Source organism: Strongylocentrotus purpuratus, unplaced genomic scaffold (genome assembly GCF_000002235.5).
Source record: "Strongylocentrotus purpuratus isolate Spur 01 unplaced genomic scaffold, Spur_5.0 spur5_contig_821, whole genome shotgun sequence".
Lineage (NCBI taxonomy): Eukaryota > Metazoa > Echinodermata > Echinoidea > Camarodonta > Strongylocentrotidae > Strongylocentrotus > Strongylocentrotus purpuratus.
The window spans coordinates 1,637,924-1,646,733 of NW_022145526.1; the positions used below are offsets into that span (position 1 = coordinate 1,637,924).

The following is an 8,810-nucleotide window of genomic DNA, read 5'->3' on the forward strand; positions in this document are numbered from 1 at the left end:
TATATTGACATAATTTTGTTAAAGAAAAAATTTGAATTTAACACTGGAAATTTGTAATTGGTTTGCCAGCCCCCCCCCCCCAAAAAAAAAAACACACTCAAAACACAACAGTGGTACCAGGGTTTTTGTTAGGAGGCCCATGTACTGTATAATTTTTATTATTAAGAATAGTTTTCTCTTTTTTATTAATTTGACATTGGCATACCGTAAATTTCACCAGGAACCCCCCCCCCCCCTCCCGACACTGCCATTACTTCTACCAACAGTAATGCTATAATTCAAAATTTCACTTTCTAAATCCTTCTAATATAAACATATAATCATATTTGTACAGAGGATAAGATAAGAGGATAGCAAGCCCCCCCCCCCCCCACTCCCTGTTTTCTTTAGTTGGGAAGCATCGAAACATGATTATATGAAAGCTACCAGTTTGGATACGAAAGGCAATGAGGATTAGCAGTTTCCATATTTAATGCATTTAGAGTGTTGTCTTTCAAACCTTCTTACATGCAATACTTGAAGTAGCAATAATTTCATAATCTACAAAACTTCCCATAAAGAAGTCCATAGAGGTAAATGAATTTTAACATGTATAATTATAATCAAAATATCATTGATTAATTCAATCTTTGATATAGACTGATAGACCTTTATCAATCAAATTTGAAGGAGAATCTTTCTGCCCAGTCCTCAGTTTCATCCTATAAGATGGTAGTTGACATTGTTAGAATTTTAATGTTTATTCGTTGAGGATTAGTTATCTTTAATTATTTGAAAGTCGACAAGATGATAAACTTCATTAGCTTTATTGAATGTAGTATTCTACAAACATATAATACAAATAACAAATAAATATCATGTAAATATTCCAGTTTAAACCCATCTCTATTGTCCTCTTTCATTATATGAGGGTGGCATCTTTAAGACGTAGTCTCGTGTAGATATCTTCTGCATCCATCACTAAAGTTGTAGCCTAGTTTTCAGAAAAAAATATAACCCAAGTCTGTTGAATGGAAAAATGAAATAAGATATAAAAAAAAATCAGCAATGACTAATAACATACACCCTGATACCTGCTCAGAAAAAGGAAGGACTGAAATTCACTTGGGGTTCTAGTGGGCAAACCTAAACTATTTTTTGTACAAGACTAGTTTAAATACTGACCGCATCTTAAATTATTACTGATGATCCCATTAAGACGATAGGCCTGCTGGAGCTCGGATCAGACAAGGTATGAAATAAGTAATACAATGTAATACAACTCGTGCTCATACCGGTAATTGAATAATACTCGGTTAAGTATGGGACATAAAATGACCAAACAACTTTGACCAGAGAATGTACTGGAAATAATGCTACTGAAACATACGTAATGTAGACTTATATTTCATCTATATTGACATTTAATTTTTAATCTAAATTACAATTGTGATATTAAGTCAATTATTCTTTTACAAGTCAACTGACAATGAAAAATATCTGTTTCAGATCTATAATTTTCTCCATGACATTTGTTCCACAAAAATTTATTGGGGGTACCTTCATGTATATTAGCACACTTGCTCGTATGAAGTGTAGTAGGCCCGCATCTCTAGATATGATCCCGTCAACATCCGTTCTTTGTTCCTCTCCTGAGTTTGCAAACCAGAATGCCTTCATCATCCACTGTAGAGAGGCATCATCCTACATGAGAGAAAACAAAGTAGGTACATGTACTTCAATTAAAAACTGATACTGATGGATACATATCAACCATAATACATCCTATAAACAGACTTTTATCAATCTTATTTTGTGTTCTTCTTCATCTTCATTGCTCAAGAAGTGAAAGTACCCCTTACAAAAAGAAAATTAGGGGTCCTGTGTATACCCTACATGTAGTGCTTACAATGTGCATTTGATATGGCTCTTCTAAACACAGGACCTCCTGTAAATAAGGACAAATTTTCCTTTGTAAACATAGAAAGAAAAGACATCAATATTTGTATACTAGGTGCAGAACTAGAATAAAATATACCCTCCACTATATATGCTTGCAATGTCAACTTAGTTCCATTTCCTTTTGAGTGAATTAATAGGTGGTCGTTTAGTATGTGTGTGCTAAATAACCTGATAACTGTACCTGCATGGGACTTTCTGCTTCATCTTGCAAATATAAGAGATGTTGTAATGTCCTCCTTCCAGCTCTTCAGTTTCAATCTTTTGGAACAAAAAGAAGAAGAAAATCAATACGACAATCAAGGCATCCCTTTCTCCTTAACAAAATAAAATAGATCTAGCATAATTCAAATTAATAGATATTTTTATGTCATGGTTGGCCTTAATTTTAATATGGTGTGGAAATCAACATTCCTATTTAATGAACCACAGTACAAAGTAAAACTAAATGGAAGATTTAACTTGTGCATCAAACAGTGGTTTCTATGGCCTATGAACACGAAGCAGTACTAAGTAGAATTAGTTTATTATAACAACAAGAGGTGGACTACATACCATATAAGCAGAGGCGGCGCTCCGAGAGGGGGGGGGGGCAGAGTGCCCTCCCATTTGGTCAAGTACCCTAAAAGTGCCCCTTTTTGAATAGGAAAAGTGCCCCTTTTTACATAGGAAAGTGCCCCTTTTACTCTGACAAGTGCCCCTATTAAGTTTTTAAAGTGCCCCTTCCCCTTTTAATAACTACCCCTTTTAACTTGGATAAGCGCACCTTATATCTTCACATGTGCTCCCTTTCATTTTTAATAAGTGCCCCTTTTTCTTATAAGTGCCCCCATTTAAAAATAGGCCCTTTCCCTTCTCATAAATGCCCCTTTTCATCTATGAAAATAGTTCCTTTTCATTCTCTTAAGTGCCCCTTTTCATCTCTTGTAAATGACCCTATTCACTTCTGAGAGATACTTGTTTTACTTTGACAAGCACCCCTTCCCCTCCTAGTCAGTACTCTTTTCATCTCTTATAAATGCCCCTTTTATTTTGACACGTCCTCCTTTTCCTTCCTATATAATGCCTTTTTTCCTTATAAGCACCCTTACCCCTTATCATAATTACCGGTACCACTTTTCGTCTTTGATAAGTGCCCCGTTTATTTAAACATGTGCCACTTTTTCTTTTTAATAAGAGCCACTTCCCCTTCTCATTACCCTTTTAACAATGATATGTACCCTATTTCCTTTCTTATAAAGAACCTATCCCTTTTTCATAAATGCCCCTTTTCACTGCTTATAAATGCCCCCTATCAAAATCTGATGGGTGCCTCTTTTCCGTCGACAAATGCCCATGTTCTTATCATCCCTGGTGCATGCCTCTTTGTTTAGGTGTAAGAAGTGCCCCATTTTCACCTCTGATAATTAGCCTTTGTACTTTGACACATGCTTCTTTTCTTTTCTGATAAGTGTCTTAACCCTTTCGATAAGTGTCCCCTTTTCCTCTCATCATTAAACGTGTCCCTAATTTCAAGCGACTAAAAGCAATTTCCCACAAAGCTCGCTCGCTACGCTTGCCCATAGTTATAGATGTTATAATTATGTAACTTATCACAGATCTATTCAGTCTTCCGTTATGAGATTGTGCTTATATAACCCCATCAGGATTGGGTTTTCCTCTTTATAAGATGTAATTTTTCGCACTGCAAGCCAAAAACTGCAAAGTATGATACTTAAGCAATATCTTAAATGCTGTATTAAGAGAAACAAATATTGAAATCATCCCTGATAATGTAATCACAAAATAGGGGTATATACCAATGTCAAAAAAATGGTATATTTTCCCTCTGAAGGTGCCCTTTTTTCAAGAAAGTGCCCTTTTTGTTGGTGCCCCCCCCCCCCCACTTTGGAAGTTGCTCCGCCCAAAGGCTCCGCCGCCTCTGCGTATAAGTAAACATAATTGTCGACTACCCTAGGGGTCTTCTCTTATACAACGTCCAACAAAAAATAGATTTATCAAATGAACTGCACACTTTGGAGAAGAAAAAATCTTTAATATAGGTCTAGATCTAGAAAAGTTATGACAACTTGACAAGCACACTGGACACACACAACATCTGAACATTAAATAAATGAATCCTAGGTCTAGTTTGTTTGTTTTTGAATATTTTTATTAATAAGTTCCAGGTTTACGTCTAAATGAAATATGGTTTGGAGCCGTTTGATTATCCATGGTCACAAACAATTTTGGTCTAAAAGTTGACACGCACCAATGATGCAACTGAGCGAACGGATAGCACTTAGTCTTAGTAATACTACTAGTATAGCCAACAGAGTCGACATCTACTAAAGATATAAACAAGAATTAACCCTCTTGGATTATTAAAGAAATCATACTTCATAGATTATTTTAAGGTGTAACGTTAAATCTAGATTTAAATTCAATGGATGATTGGTGAATTAGATTCACGATGACGATCAAATTTGGAATAAAACCTGATCAGAAAGTTTTATCTTGATGCAGATGAGCACCGAAATTCCCCCAACGTGGGCCTGCCGGAACCCCGGGGCTCTAAAGGGTGACATGAAGGCAAACCGCAGTCAAACTACTTCACGACGATGAAAATCAAAGTGCAATTTCAAGAGAAATATTTTCCTAGCCTTTTCCCCACAAATCTGTTGAGAACAGTCTCAAAATGTAAAGAAATTACAGTAGATCACGAATTACAGCTTTTTCAAATTAATGACTAAATTCTCTTAATCTACTGATATTTCAATCAATTACTCACCCATATGCATTCTCCGTGAACTAAATCTTCTCACTTTGTGCGAGTATAGCGCGCGTCGTGCATTCCCACCTCGATATGAATATTTAAGAGAATCGAGACTTTCCCCGACCCTGCCTAATGAATATTCATGATAAAACAGGAATCCGGCCTCGCCGTGGTACGAAAAAATAAGACGCTGACGGCGTGACGAATATGGATTTTAAAGAAAATATTCACTTCTTATTTCAAAAGTACTGGTCCATTTGCTCTAAAATTTGTAGAGAGTTATTATCATGTAATTTCTAGAAAACTTGTCAACCACATAATTTACATTATTAACCGTATCAGACATCTGAGCAGGGCAATCTTTAAATGTTATTGCCCTCAAGGTAATTTGTCGGTCAATATGGTTATACAGTAAACCAATGAACAAATATTTTAGCCCGCTCAGAAAAGTCACATATGGAAAACTTTTAGCCCTAAACGCGCATAAAAGAATACGCACTAAACAACCGCTTTCACGAAGAGAGAGCGCTCAAGTGCACTCGTGCGTGAAAGTACACTGATCGGACTAGTTCAATGCGACAAAGCGGGGGTGCGAGCGCTTGCTCTCGTTGACTACTTACTAACACTAACAAACTAGAATTAGAAATGAAACTCACCTAGTTAAATAAATGCAAAATTACGGTAGACTACATAAGCAGAGGCTTGCCATCACACCGTAGACGAAATCGAACTCATAGCTCTTCCAATGATTATACTGACTTCCCTCTATTTGGAGTGCAATGACCCATTCGGGTGCGCATGTATAGACATGATGCGGTCTCCGAGATTTTGAGCGCAACGCACACACTCTGTATAATACGCACTGCGTTAAATACACACACTGACCTCTACATGCAGCGATTGCACGGAAGCTATAACTGTGCATTGTGTGTACGGTACGGGCGCACTCGTTGTGAGTAGCTATAGCGCTACACTATCCCAGTCACCTTGGTTTAGTATGAAAAGTTACTTTTTATTGGTTGTAAAATGGCTACCGTTTCCTCTCCACGAATGAAAACAATCGTTATACCAACGTAAAGGTGGGATGTCAAGGTTTCTGAATCCGAGGCGTCCGAAGATTTTTTTATACGTCACTCGTGTAAGATTTGCCGACTGGTTGACTGAGCGAAACCCGACAAAAAAGGGGGAAACAGTGCAATCTCCATAGGCAGGCTGAAAAAGTCAAAACTTTTAGGTGAAAATGGCTACCGTTTCCCCTGAAAGAATAATCCCAAATTTAGTATCATTTTTAAGACGACATTTCAAATTATAAGAAACCGTCCGAAGATTTTTTTAACAAATTTCCATTTTCCCATAATACCAGCAATTATATCAAAACATGGCTTTTTTGGTGTACGTTCCCCGTGCTTAACAGGATAAGCGACGAGGCGCAGAGCAGATGCGCGTAAGTTTTCAATATGTGGGATTTGTGTGTAATTTGCCGGGCAATATGGTTATACAGTAAACCAATGAACAAATATTTTAGCCCGCTCAGAAAAGTCAATGGGATTTGTGTGCAATTTGCCGGGCAATATGGTTATACAGTAAACCAATGAACAAATATTTTAGCCCGCTCTGAAAAGTCAATGGGATTTGTGTGCAATTTGCCGGGCAATATGGTTATACAGTAAACCAATGAACAAATATTTTAGCCCGCTCAGAAAAGTCAATGGGATTTGTGTGCAATTTGCCGGGCAATATGGTTATACAGTAAACCAATGAACAAATATTTTAGCCCGCTCTGAAAAGTCAATGGCAAAATGTGTGTTAAACTGGTGAGGAATAAGATAGAGCTACTTGTAATTTACATCGCGCATCAGTCACTGTAATTTACATCGCGCATCGTGTATAAGAAAATGCGCACTTTGCGCGAACTCTATTGTGACGTAACAATCACACCCTAGGCAAACTGTTTGCAGTGTATCGAAAATCTGTCAAACACTGGATGAACAGTGCTGGTTTGACAATGTTTTTGCAACTTCTCATGCTAGGAAACCCTGTATAGCCTACATAATTTAAGAGTACATGTATAAGATAGTAAGAGTTTCTTGTTTGCCCTAGATGTCTGATGTGGTTAATAATAGTAATATTGACTGCCTAATTCAGGGCAATACGACTTGTCATATATCACCCTCACCTTCGGTTCGGGCGATATATGTCGTATTGTCCAGAAGGCAGTCAATATTACTTAAATATCTAAATACATTGATTTGCCGAGTTGCTTCCTTTTATCAAATGTGAGGACAGACTGTGCGGATAGGAAACCGCACGGACGATCCATGCGAGCACTGAGAAAACCCGCATATTATCCCAAGACGAAAATCCAATTGAATCCCCATTGAATGTCCCCATTGAATCCCAATTGAATACCAATTGGCAATTTGGAGTACATGGAAAGTGAAACAATGGGATACCCATTGAAACCAATTGGCAATTGGTCCCCATTGAAATCAACTAGCAGTTATTCGTCCCCATTGGAACCAACTGGCAATTGGTCCCCATTGAAACTAACTGGCAATTATTGGTCCCCATTGAAACCAACTGGCAATTTATTGGTAAATAGACTATTGATAAATCGATACTTCATAATCGATGTTGGCAACTGTCCATCAATAGGTATATTCTAATCTCAAATGCATTTACTCCATCACAAAGATCATCTGAAGTGAATTTAAGATTGACTTTTATAAAAACTTAGGCTCGTACAAATATATATAATAAACATACATGTTGTTTCTTGGTTAGTAATCATATAATCAATATATATATTGCTAAAACGTCCATTATTGTAACATGATCAGACAAAATAATCTCTTGGTCAATAATTGCCGAAGGAAAATACAAATCACAAAATGTATGTGCATTGTCATAATTTGCTTAACAAATCATGTAAAATGTATTTTTCTGTGACACGTGTATATTATACTAATGAATATTCATGAGATACAAGATCTGTTGGTTTCTATTGGACCTATTGGTTTCTATTGGTCCTATTGGTTTCTATTGGTCCTGTTGGTTTCTATTTGTCCCATTGGGTTCTTTTGGTCTTATTGGTCCTATCGGTCCTATTGGTTTCTATTGGTCTTCTATTGGTCCAATTGGTTTCTATTGAGCATTCATGGTTGAAACCAATTGAAACCAATTGAATTTTCAATTGGTTTCAATTGGACCAATTGGCCCCATTTGACTCAAATCGGGACTTCAAATGGTTGCAATTGGACCAATTGAAGTCCAAAATAGGGTCCATTGGACCAATTGAAACCAACTGAAGTCCTATTAAATTCCCATTGAGACCAATTAAAACCAATTGGAACCAATATGAAACCAATTGAAACAAATTCAATTGGTGTTCAATTGGTTTCAATTGGATTTTCGTCTTGGGATGTCTGACGGACAAACATTGCTCCGATTGTCTCATTTTCGCTCGCGTGAACATTGCCAGCACAAACCACTGACCTTTATCTCCTGTACGGATCATCGCACATTCCCATTCATTATACGTTACGTACTAAAAGGCTGTATTGTCTGACCGTCATGAATATTCATGTTTTTGCTTACCTCGGCTAAATGTTTGCATTTACTAAATTGAAAAATTACGGTGGGGGGTTGGATGAAATGGACATAATGAAATAGGCAGAAGTGATCTATGATAATTCATGCTTTTTATGTTTCGTGTGCTCGACCTATAATCTTCAAATCGCTTGGCAAACTGAGTACAAAGTTAGACTTGTTTCACATGTGTATTATAGGCAATGACGAGCTTGCAACCTATTTTGAAAAATTACGGTGGGTGAACTTTCAAAAGTCAATGAGACATGAGGGCTCCAATGAAAGAGCTAGTGATAACGTACGTCGGGGTGGATGTGCTTTTCGTTTAAACAAAAAAATGAATTTTTAACGATTAAAAAAAAAACGTCCATAGGCTAACATGTTAGGCTGCTGGCTCAAACCATGCTCTGACGATAGGGGGCGTCGTGAAATGAGACTAAACGGAGCAATATGCGAAACTGGTAGGACAAACGGCGCGGTCACACCGGCGCGGCTTAGCAACCATGTAAATAAATACTTATACAGAATA

At 37.2% G+C, this 8,810-nt stretch overlaps 1 long non-coding RNA gene across 2 annotated transcripts; it reads right to left on the reverse strand.

Moving 5' to 3' along the window:
• Nucleotides 1-831: 831 nt before the first annotated feature.
• LOC105436986 lies at nucleotides 832-4,874 on the reverse strand. 2 transcript variants are annotated; one of them, XR_004063460.1, is made up of 4 exons: nucleotides 4,709-4,874; nucleotides 2,123-2,199; nucleotides 1,540-1,683; nucleotides 832-1,003 (listed from the first exon to the last, which is right to left on the reverse strand). It is a non-coding gene; the product is annotated as an uncharacterized LOC105436986 (long non-coding RNA). The 2 variants fall into 2 exon arrangements; XR_004063459.1 differs by lacking the exon at nucleotides 4,709-4,874 and having other exon boundaries at nucleotides 2,123-2,290.
• Nucleotides 4,875-8,810: the final 3,936 nt, after the last annotated feature.